The sequence below is a fragment of the Oncorhynchus nerka genome, linkage group LG27 (assembly GCF_034236695.1).
Source record: "Oncorhynchus nerka isolate Pitt River linkage group LG27, Oner_Uvic_2.0, whole genome shotgun sequence".
Lineage (NCBI taxonomy): Eukaryota > Metazoa > Chordata > Actinopteri > Salmoniformes > Salmonidae > Oncorhynchus > Oncorhynchus nerka.
In genome coordinates this window covers 85,718,399-85,728,065 of record NC_088422.1, presented here as the reverse complement: position 1 = coordinate 85,728,065, position 9,667 = coordinate 85,718,399, and positions in this window count along the sequence as shown.

Here is a 9,667-nt window from a genome sequence, read left to right as displayed (position 1 = left end):
GTCAGTCTATGTCATGGAAAGAGCAGCTGTTCTCAATGTACAGTGTATATATACACATTTGTACAGTATATGCAATTACAGCAGTGGACATGCCTTCACAGGAGACTGTCTGTAAGCAGGTCTATAAACAGTATATCAAGGGCACCGACAGATTTTTCACCTTGTTGACTCGGGTATTTTAACCAGCAAAGTTTTGGTTTCTGGCCCAACGCTCTAACCGCTAGGCTACCTGCCACCCCGTACTTAACAACTCAACGTTGATTCAATCAAAAGCAATGGAAAATCACTTTGATAAACAAGGACATTAGCTGTTCTGGTCATACCAGCAGATGTGACTGCTGTAGAACCAGAGGAAGAATTCCCCAGCCCCTTGGCACCAAATAATAGCATGAATCAGAAAACCAGAACACCACACCGGTCCTGAGAAACACAACCACTGGTTCACACAATATCAAGGATCAAAACATATTTAGAACATGAGAGGTTTGATAGTTCTTCATCTCAGGGAATACAATGGAGTAGTTAAAGGGGAAGTTCACTATCTTACAACTTAATGTAAGATGATTCCTCAACCTAACTGTAGTCTATGGGCCAGGAAATACTGTAAACCATTGTTCGGTTCTCTTTACGCAACCACTACAACCTTCAGATAACTTAATCCACTGCTAGCTAAACATCTATGGGAATGGTAGGTGCATGCAAATTACCTTTAAGTAATGCCAAACCAAAAAATGGGTTGATTTGAGTTTGATTTGGCCATTACAAGTGAACTTCTCCTTTAACTGCTTATCCTAGTGTGGTCGTTAGGATATAAGGCTATTTCTGTCTCAGGCGCACTACAGCAGTCAACAACATAGCTGGGACTTCAGTGTGATCCAAGTCTCTGTCTGCGTCCCAAATGGCACCCTATTTTGACCAGGGCCCTAAGAGCCCTGGACAAAATGAATGCACTAAATAGGGAATAGGGTACAATTTGGGACAGATCCTCTGTGTTCTATTAATAGGGGTCACAAGCCTAGATACAGAATGGTAACCAAGGAGTCTGTTTTGTGGACGGCTTTGCGTCAGATGTGCAGCAAAATGTCATTTCTTAAATCCGGTTTTCCTTTGAATGTGCCAGAGAGGTTACAGAGGGAGAGCAGCTGACTAGGGAGATGACGGGTAGAGATCTAAGGACCGATACATGAGGGGCGGACCAGGGGATGTGTGTGTCCAACTGAGCCAGAAGGCTGTGTTATCCCAATTAACTAAATCTCTGGAAGCTAACACAAGTCTTCAGGGCCCAGGCAAGGTTGCTCATCAGTTGGGCATAGTTCACCGAAGCACTTCTCTGACACATGTGTGCATGTCTGTGTGTGTATCAGCCTACAGGAAGTCATGTACACTAACAGCCAAGACATACGAAGCGAAGTGTCAACTTCAAACTAAACTGCTGGGCCACCACACACCCCATAGTCAATTAGTGGTGGATATCTTTCTTTTTCAAACACTAAACCATAAATTCTGTTACTTGGTTTAAAGCCTTAAGTAGAGAGGAGAATTAATCACAGTAATGTCTGGGGTAGTGTTCAGTAGGGCACACCGTAGCAAAACAAAAATGAGTGTATCTTTCTAGGCAAATTCAGCTAGTCACTGCATGTTTAGGTGTGTTTTCGTCCGTTTGGTGCCTTGTGAACACAGCCTACCGTTCTTACTGCAGTTCTGCTGTGTTTATAACAGGGCTGACACAGCAGGTCAGATAAACAGATATGAGCAAAGCAAAGCAGAGGTAGAAAGAGAGATGTAGAGATGCACACACACACACACACACACACACACACACACACACACACACACACACACACGCACACACAGCTCAATGTTCAGTACTACTTCTTTTTAAAGAGGAATGTTGGGCGTATCAGACAGTAAGTGGGATTGTTATCATTCATTCCATTACAGCTGGAACTGTACCCCCCTTGTTTAGCCTGGGGTGGAACCCTGGGCTCTGTTCAGACAGATGAAATGTTAAGAACATTACTGGTTGAAATATACCACTTAGACAAGACACTGTTCACTAAACTCCACTTGATAGGATAATCATCTGCTCATCTACCTTACATTTTTGTCCGCAATGCTCAGAACATTTCAACCACTCCTGAAGAGTTTAATTTAGTACCAGTTAGACTAGAACCACAGAGACAGACAAGTCAAGGGAATCCCTCCGTTTCATCAGTTTTTTGTTTGTTTGGTGCCTAATGAACAAGACCAAGCATCCCACCTGGCCTGTGTAATGTGGTGTGCTCTCTGTGGTCTCCCTGTAGAGGTGTTTGACAAACAGCACAGGGACAACAGGATACACAGAGCCACATAAACACCAGGAAAACATGTGAGAAATGACAGACAGACAGACAGACCGACGGACGGACGGGCAGGGCAGGGCAGGGCAGGGCAGGGCAGGGCAGGGCAGGGCAGGGCAGGGCAGGGCAGGGCAGGGCAGGGACTGAATAGGTAAGTAGTAGAAGGACACTTAAAGTACCATGGAAGAGTGAAGACTGGATAGAATAGAAGATAACTTCTATTCATTTTGTAGAGGTGGACAGCGGTAACAGTAGTCGTAGCCGCAGGCCTGGGAAGCTCTCCACAGACACTAATCAAATTAGCACAGAGCTAAGCTCCCCATTGTCCATGGGCCAGAGGTTCACAGTCAGTTAACAAGCATAGAAATGCCTGGGGGAAAAATGAAAAGAGGTCATATCAGGGAGGGAGATGTGGAGGTGTGTGAATGAGGGAGAGAAGAGATGAGAAGAGTGTAAGGCAGAGATGAGAAGAGTGTACGGCAGAGATGAGAAGAGTGTAAGGCAGAGATGAGAAGAGTGTAAGGCAGAGATGAGAAGAGCGTAAGGCAGAGATGAGAAGAGCGTAGGGCAGAGATGAGAAGAGTGTAAGGCAGAGATGAGAAGAGTGTAAGGCAGAGATGAGAAGAGCGTAAGGCAGAGATGAGAAGAGTGTAAGGCAGAGATGAGAAGAGCGTAAGGCAGAGATGAGAAGAGCGTAGGGCAGAGATGAGAAGAGCGTAGGGCAGAGATGAGAAGAGCGTAAGGCAGAGATGAGAAGAGCGTAGGGCAGAGATGAGTAGAGTAGGGCAGAGATAAGAGTGCAGGGTAGAGATGAGAAGAGTGTAGGGCAGAGATGAGAAGAGCGTAAGGCAGAGATGAGAAGAGTGTAAGGCAGAGATGAGAAGAGTGTAAGGCAGAGATGAGAAGAGCGTAGGGCAGAGATGAGAAGAGCGTAGGGCAGAGATGAGAAGAGCGTAGGGCAGAGATGAGAAGAGCGTAGGGCAGAGATGAGAAGAGCGTAAGGCAGAGATGAGAAGAGCGTAAGGCAGAGATGAGAAGAGCGTAGGGCAGAGATGAGAAGAGCGTAGGGCAGAGATGAGTAGAGTAGGGCAGAGATGAGTAGAGTAGGGCAGAGAAGAGTGCAGGGTAGAGATGAGAAGAGTGTAGGGCAGAGATGAGAAGAGTGTAAGACAGAGATGAGAAGAGTGTAAGGCAGAAATGAGAAGAGCGTAGGGCAGAGATGAGAAGAGCGTAGGGCAGAGATGAGAAGAGCGTAGGGCAGAGATGAGTGTATGGCAGAGATGAGTGTAGGGCAGAGATAAGAGTGGAGGACATAGATAAGAGTGGAGGACATAGATAAGAGTGGAGGACAGAGATGTGTGTAGGGCATAGATAAGAGTGGAGGACAGAGATAAGAAGACTCTAGGGCAGAAATGATAAGTGAGAAGAAGAGAGAAATGTAGACAGAGTGAGATGTGGAGAGAGAGAAGAGAGATGTGGAGAGAGAGAGATGTGGAGAGAGAGAGAGATGTGGATATATATTGTTTATTTCACTTCTGTTTATTATCTATTTCACTTGCTTTGGCAATGTAAACATATTTCCCATGCCGATAAAGCCCCTTGAGTTGAATTGAGAGATGTAGAGAGAGAGAGAGATGTGTAGAGAGAGAGAGAGTTGAGACCTTTAGATCTTTAGGTCTTATAATGCATCAAAACAAAAAAACATGAATATATTTAACCTATTTCAAACCAGGAAATCCCATTGAGACACATAATCCGTTCCAACTTCTAAATTAAAATCTGGCCAAGAAATACAAACAGAGGCTGAAATCTCACCACAGTTCAAGGTCAGTGTTGTGCTGCTGCAGATCAAGATGTGGTCTAACCACAGTCAACCCCCTTTACTCAAGATTATTTAAATGAGCTTGTAAAAATAACAAAAAGGTAATTTACTCCTCCGACTCCAAGTTCCCACCAGCTGGCCTGTACACACACACACACACACACACACACATCAGAGGAAGACTGGGCCCTGATCTTGGTCTTGACTCCTACAGGCTGTACTCTCCGGTTCTCTTTCTCTGGCTGGTCGTTACACTGCCCATCCTCTCAGCACTGTGGTGTGTGTGTAGTCTCTGTCCATGCCCCCTACAGTGCAGTAAATGTCCCCTTCGTCATAATTAACTATGCAATATCAGACTCCAGATCTCTCTTTGTCCCCTTCCTTACCTTCCCTTCCCTTTCTCTGTGTCACCATGGATGGTTTGGCCTGTGTGTTGGGTGGGTAATTACCCAGAGAGTCCTATAGCAGCCATCAGAGCGCCATCAGAGCCAGACCTGGATTAAAATACAATTTGAACTTTTAGCGTTGGTTATAGCCTGCCAGCAAAAGTATTTGAAAGTATTTGAAATGATATTTAAACCAAGGTGTGATCAGAGTCCTACCACATTTTAACGACCCATGGAGACTTCAAGGATTACAGGGAAAGGCCTGAGTGGACATTCATTCTGCATGGGCTTAAACAAGGACAGAGATGTCAAACACTGCTGCAAATAACAGCTTTCATCTTTAATGGAATGACAAGGAGGGAGAAAAGAGAGGGAAGAAAGCAGGGAGAGTTAGGGAAGAAGGGGGAGGGAGATATGGGGGGAGAAGGAGAGAGAGCATAAGGAGGAGGAGTGTGATGGAAGAAGTGTGTGAGACATATGTGGGAGGGAGGGGAGGGAAAGAAACAAAAACAGAGAAAGATGGAGGAAGGGATAGGTCATGATAACCAAAGGAGTGCAGGTACTCAAGCACCCCTTTCAATCCCCACAAGACAGATGACTGGGAAGTTGGAACTGAAGATCAGGTTGCAAAGGGTTCTCAATCCAGTACTGGGCCCGTATTCATACATAGGAGGGCTGATCTACGATCAGCTTATCCCTTTGATCATAATGAATAAGATTACATGGACATGAGCAGGGATCTGATCCTAGGCCAGCACTCCTCCTCAGATGCTTTATGAATACGTGCCCTGAGCCCACGATCCACTTTCTCTCCAAGTTGGAGGAAGTAATGATCACCGCCATCTGACAGTGTATTATTCTAATCACCTCTTCCTTACAAGGGAAACACTACTGGAGGGGTTTGGAGAGAAACCACAACACTTACAATATATGGGAAGAATCACTTAGACTGATCCAGTTCAGAAGACTGGGAACATTCAAAAACACCTTACATTAATACCAATAGCAGTTCGGAGGTCAGTGAAACCATGAAAGTGCACATTATCATCAAATACAGTCTCACTAAATAAGAGGGTACTGTATGATACTACTGTAAGTATGAGGTGTTGAAAGTGAACAAAAATGACACAGCAAAAATGATAGCTTGTTGCATGATTTTCTCTCTTTGTGGATTATGAGAAGTGTGTTTGTGTGTACAGCTCTCTGTACTGTATCACATCCCACAGCTTTAATCTTCACATATAATGACAAGGTTGGCCTAGCTGTTTTTTCACATCCATTATCCACACTGTATCCAACAGGTAATAACAGGCCAACCTAGACATGTGTTCCTCTGCGTCAGGTTTACCTGAAATCAAGGTATGCACATAGATACAATAGTTTTCCATGTAATTATATGTGTGCACTACTGCAAATGGATGGATCTCCAGTCTCTCTCAGAACACGCACTTATTCAGTAACAGACAGCTCTTTCAGATGGCTAGAACTGATGGAAAAGCACCTTAGTGTATGTGTATAGTTTTTCTGCACAAACCACAGAAGTCCACAAAACCTTCACTTACTTGATCTGTTTATGTCTTTAAGCGATAAACAGACCCGGGGAGAATATTTGAAAAGGCTAACCAGCAGCAATCACTTGAAAAGTTATAAAGCACTGCCTCCACCTAGTGACCACAGTTAGAACGGTAATGGCTGATCCATAGACTTACACACAGCTCTAGTTCCACAAAGCCGGGGCAGCGCCATTGAGGACTTTCACCATTTTGAAGTAGTCAACTGGGCGAGACTTCCTACGGAATAAGAAAGTTGTCACATAATTCCATCCCGGTCATCGGGGGAATTATGTGATCCTTCCTTAAACCATAGAAAGTCCCAGACAGTCTACTACTTTAAAGAGATGGAAGCCCTTAATGGCATTGGCCATGCAAAAACAGGTTCTACCCATCCAGAGCCTTACTACCTCTGAGACAGACAGGTTGCTCTCTTTTCGCGCCAGTCCGTCCACTATTATCTACTAGACCAGGGTTTCCCAAATTCTGTCCGGTGGCCTCCCAGGCACGTTTTGTTTTTTTGCCCTAGCAAAAGGGACACACCTGTTTGGAAAAGCACACACCTGTCTATATAAGGTCCCACAGTTGACAGCGCATGTCAGAGCAAAATCCAAGCCATGAGGTCGAATACATTTTTCGTAGAGCTCAGAGACAGGATTGTGTCGAGGTACAGATCTGGGGAAGGGTACCAAACAATGTATGTAGCATTGAAGGTCCCCAAGAACACAGTGGCCTCCATCATTCTTAAATGGAAGAAGTTTGGAACCACCAAGATTCTTCCTAGAGCTGACCGCCCGGCCAAACTGAGCAATCGGGGGAGAAGGGCCTTGGTCAAGGAGGTGAACAAGAACCCGTTGGTCACTCTGACAGAGCTCCAGAGTTCCTCTGTGGAGATGGGAGAACCTTCCAGAAGGACAACCATCTCTGCAGCACTCCAACAAATCAGGCCTTTATAGTAGAGTGGCCAGACGGAAAGCACTCCTCAGTACAAGGCACATGACAGCCTGCTTGGAGTTTGCAAAAAGGCATCTAAAGGATTCAGACCATGAGAAACAAGATTCTCTGGTCTGATGAAACCAAGATTGAACTCTTTGGCCTGAATGCCAAGCGTCACAACTGGAGAAAACCTTGCACCACCCCGTCGGTGAAGCATGGAGGAGGCAGTATCATGTTGTGGGGATGTTTTTCATTGTCAAGAACTGGGAGACTAATCGGGATCGAGGCAAAGATGAACGGAGCAAAGTACGGAGAGATCCTTGATGAAAACGTGTTCCAGAGCGCTCTGGACCTCAGACTGGGGCGAATGTTCACCTTGCAACAGGACAACGACTCTGAGCACACAGCCAAGACAATGCAGGAGTGGCTTTGGGACAAGTCTATGAAAGTCCTTGAGTGACTCAGTCAGAGCCCGTAATTGAACCTGATCGAACATCTCTGGAGAGACCTGAAAATAGCTGTGCAGCAACGCTCCCCATCCAACCTGAAAGCGCATGAGGATCTGCAGAGAAGAACGGGAGAAACTCCCCAAATACAGGTGTGCCACGCTTGTAGCGTCATACCCAAGAAGATTTGAGGCTGTAATCGCTGCCAAAAGGTGCTTCAACAAAGTACTGGGTCTGAATACTTATGTAAATGTGAACTGTATTTGATTTTTAATACAATTAGCAAAATAATCATCTAAAAAAAGGTTTTTGCTTTGTCATTATAGTGTATTGTGTGTAGATTGATGAGAAAAAAATATTGAATCAATTTTAGAATAAGGTGGTAACATAACAAAATGTAGAAAAAGTCAAGGGGTCTGAATATTTTCCAACTGCACTGTAGCTGGATCTACACAACCGTTTTTTTTTTGGGGGGGGGGGGGGGGAAGACAAGCACCATGTACTGTAATTTCCAGATCTTATACATTGAGGCATATAGCTGGATCTACATAACTGTAATGTGACCATAAATCTGTGCCTGCAGTCTTTCTAACAGGAACAAAATGAGACCACGACCATCATTTGATACACAGCATAGGGTTTTATTGTTTATATTAAATCAAAAGATAAGCACTAAAACATATGTCACAAACCAAAAAAAGATTTGTGGAGTAGTAAAATGTTATTAAAAAAAGTAATGATTCAAATGACATATTACAAAAAACTATTAACACCAGTGGACAACAAACATTCTTTAAATAATAGAACTGTACATATATATTTTTTAAAGGTAACCCCCCCAAAAAGTAAGATACCTAACAAAAACAAAGGAGACATTTTGAAATCCTTCAACAGAAGTGAATAACGATGACATCAACAACATTAGCTCATTATTGGATCATAAAAGACTAGAATAACAAAAAAGAACAGACGGAAATAGTGATATAGCGGGGGAGAAAGTCACAGTAGTAGTACAGAAACAAGTTCAAATTCAAAGAGGGACAGAGGTTAAAGGTCAGAGAAGTAAGGCAGTATAGTAGGTAAAAGACTTCGCACAGGAGGTGGAAGGAGGACTGGGGTCAGCCACTTCCTGGCTACCCATGTACGTAGAACGGCCGTGATTCAACTTATCAACGAGACATTGAATCAATTGTTAAAGAGCTGGTATAAAAAAACTACCAAACTCAACAGTGAGTTCTTGAGTTAATTCGCTGAAACAGGTTTAGTGCTTGGCTGGAACAAAAGCCCAGTCACATCGTAGTTGCCCTTCAGGACGAGGGTGGGTGACTACTGATAGACTCAGGATGATCATAGAGTCGTGTTCATTAGGGCACACAACAGAAAACAGAAATGAATTATTGACGAGTCCAGGTAGGCCCTCGATGTGTTAGTCTGTTTTGTTCTGTTCCGTGGCTCAGGAATTACGACCCATCAGAATAGATCCCGTCCCACCCGAGTCTATGGGTTACACTGAACCACTCACCTTCACATTGTAGAACTGACCGTTTTCTATCTGGTAAAGCCAAATCCCCAACTGGACCACCGACTGTGTCATGGTTTAAGTTCTTTAAACATGTTCTAATGAGACCAGAAAGGACATCAGTGCCCAAGCAACAGAAGCCATTACTCACACACCATGCTCCAACTACTCTCCGACAGTGACTAAAAAACACACATTAAATTACAACACTGCAGTTACTGTACCAACTACAAAACAGTCGGGTGGATGGCGAGAAAACTAATGCAAGATGACAAATCAAAATGTCTGTAGCTGTGCCTGTTTGGGAAATGCCCATATATGGACACAGATACATCCAATCCCTTCCTCTTACTTGTCAATCTCCTCCCTCCCTTATGTATTGGCTGTGGACATTGAACACATGTAACATTGCTCTTGCTCAGTATTACACAAACAGTACAAAATCTTGTGAAAGGAAATCGTAATCTATATTGTATTAAAAAAAGCATTTGCATAACATTAACGTGTTTACCTGTTCAACAGGTTGCATTGATTACGAGCATCATTTGACCTTGCCATAAAACGCACATGAATAGCCGGTGAGAGGACAAACTAGACAGAGCTTGTGGTGGGTCCTCCCTGTCCATGTAATCTCATCCATTGCGATCTAAAAGGCAAAACTGATCCCAA